The sequence below is a fragment of the Lathyrus oleraceus genome, chromosome 3 (assembly GCF_024323335.1).
Source record: "Lathyrus oleraceus cultivar Zhongwan6 chromosome 3, CAAS_Psat_ZW6_1.0, whole genome shotgun sequence".
In the NCBI taxonomy this organism is placed as follows: domain Eukaryota; kingdom Viridiplantae; phylum Streptophyta; class Magnoliopsida; order Fabales; family Fabaceae; genus Lathyrus; species Lathyrus oleraceus.
The window spans coordinates 70,451,298-70,454,078 of NC_066581.1; positions in this window are offsets into that span (position 1 = coordinate 70,451,298).

Genomic DNA, 2,781 nt, shown 5'->3' on the forward strand with positions numbered 1-2,781 from the left:
AATTGCTGGACTTATATCGGACTCCAAGCACACAACAATAGGATACGGAATGCCAATCGCTGGGCTTACATCCATCTCCTAACACACAAGAAGGATAACACACAACAAGTTAATAGGGAGTCTGGAACTCGAGCCTAATAACTGTCCAGCAAACACACACAAAAAGAAAAAGGGTGCCCGGAGAGATCTCGTACGACCTCCTGCCTACGTACCTCATCTGGTATGAGGATCAGGGCAACATAGTTCCCCTTAACAGGGGAGAAACTCTCTCCTAACCAGAGACTGGGAAATGACAAACTAAAAGGGAGACTGACTCGAGCCTGATAGTTATCATGTATTCCACAATGGTCCTAGGTTGAGGTTTCTATCTAACTTGCACAGGCAGCAAGCTATCCTAATAAGCACAATCAAAACAAAGCAAACATACACACAATTAGCACACACTATATACAAACAAAGTGGGCTCATACAAGGTTAGGCTGTGAAGCACAAGCCAACTGTAATCGGGTGATGTTAGCTCTTAACCCTAACATTGAGAGTTCGGGTGAAGCAGATGAAATGGGAAGTGAGGGTAAGACCTCACAGCTCTTATCCCTGCCCTGGGAGAGCTTCAGACAAATGAAAGTGGGAGTTCAGAAAGTTGGAACTCTTCTCCACATATGACTGACTCAACAAAGATCTTGGGTTAATATCCACAATGCATCAACACAAGCTGTGTGAGCAAAGTGGATGACACACAGAATAGCAGGAGATGGATTGCACATCTCTTTTATCTGCCAATTGCCTTATCAAAGGTCTTTTCCTGCTTGGCACAAAGATAAACATACACAAGCATTGCCTCTTAAGGAGGACTTCAGACAGGTGCCTGCCCAAGTAACAGGACAGGTCTTCCAGACTACATGGAGTCAAAGAAATTATACCTAGATGGTTAAGCAACCAAGCAAAGTTCAAAGAACTATAGCAACTAAGGTACCTGAAAACAATCCAACACAATCAGTATACAATCAACAAAAGTCAAACAGACAATTAAAAGTCAATAGTCAACAGACATAGTCAACATCAGTCAAACAAGCAACAAGTGCAAGGCACAAGCTCAACTCAAATGAGCTAAAAGCCATCTACAAAACAAGTCAAGATAAACCAAATAGTCAACTCAAGCAATGTGAATCAATTCCCTTATGGCCATATGCTTCTTAACCTGCAAACCAAGCTCAAACATGAGAAGCAAACCACTAGGACAAGGCCTAGGGTCAAAGAGGGAGAAATAACTCAAAACAGAACATGAAATTTGACAAGAATCAATCTCAATCAATTAAGAACAATATCCAAAAGGCCTCATGTCAATAGCATTCACCAAATTCATTTCACAAGTCAAATAAGGCAAGGCATGCAAATTGGAATCACATTGATACAACAGAATGAACCAATCCACATCAACTCAAAAATGATTCAATAAATCTCAAGAAAAATCATGGCTAAACAGCACTCATTACATGATCATCACACCAAAAATCAAGGCATTTGGCCAAGTTTAGGCATGGAAAATAAATTCCATAAGGCAAGGCAAGCACAAACAAGCTCAATTAGGGCACAAATAGATGCATCAACTTCACACAAGCCTAAAACAGAATCCAAACATGATAAATGACTCAAACCAAAGCCACAATAAACTTCAAACTGTCTAGAATCAATGTGGAAAATTTTAAGTTCATATGATAAACATCAAGCATTTCACAAATCATTGAAGTTCATGACTATCCAAAAGTCCACAATTGACAAGCCAGAAAGGAAAATCTCAAACAAATCAGAAATCATTCCAAAAATTCCATAAAAATTCATGATCAATCCTAACATCCAGAAGTAGCATCATGAAAAAATTCACATCATTTGGCATTTGTTTGGCATGGCAAAGAAAATCCACAAGTTGAGAAAGCAAAGGTGTGACACACATTGTCACACCTACATTAATCAGATCATAACTCATCAACCAGAAATGCTAAAAATACAAACTCAACACCAAAATTTCAATCAAAGTGTCTAGTTTAAGCATGCAAAGTTTCAAAGTCATTGGATCAAAACTCATCATTTCATGAAGGATATGGCCAGCAGGGTACAAGATAGCACATACATACACAATCCCTAAGCCAAAACAAAATTCATGCATGCACAATTTCTGGAAAAAATCTCATAAAATACTAGACATGATGAGGAACAAAGTTCAAAAAATCCCAGGCCAATTGGATCATTATTCATGCACTTATGAATTTTTGAAATGGATGAAAAATTAAAAAATCACATGAAATGGCATACATGAATGGCATGGGTGAAATGAGCAAAAATGCAAACGCCAAATTTGAAACAGCCAGAGCCAGGAATCGAAGTGGTTGCGCTTTTGAATTGAAGCGCCCTTAAGTGAAATGCACTGTTTCACTTAAGGCTATGTGGCAAGGGCGAGCAACCTGGACCAACCAATTAGCCACGCAGGAGACACGTTGTACCACTGCATGGCCACAAACACGAAATCACATGCACAGCGCGCTAGGACGGATCAAAAGCATTTCTGGACATGAAACCCTAAGTGTTCTTCATGTTCATGCGCGTTCATCAGCTCAAAAACATTTTCATCCAGAAATTCACAAAAACCACACCATTGGATAGATCTTTCAACAAGCAATACGAATCTAAGTTCAATTTAACCTAACTCTACATGTATCAAGAGATTCGAGCCAAAGAACATTCATCCATCAAACTTAAAATCCTTATAACTAATTCATTTCAGCA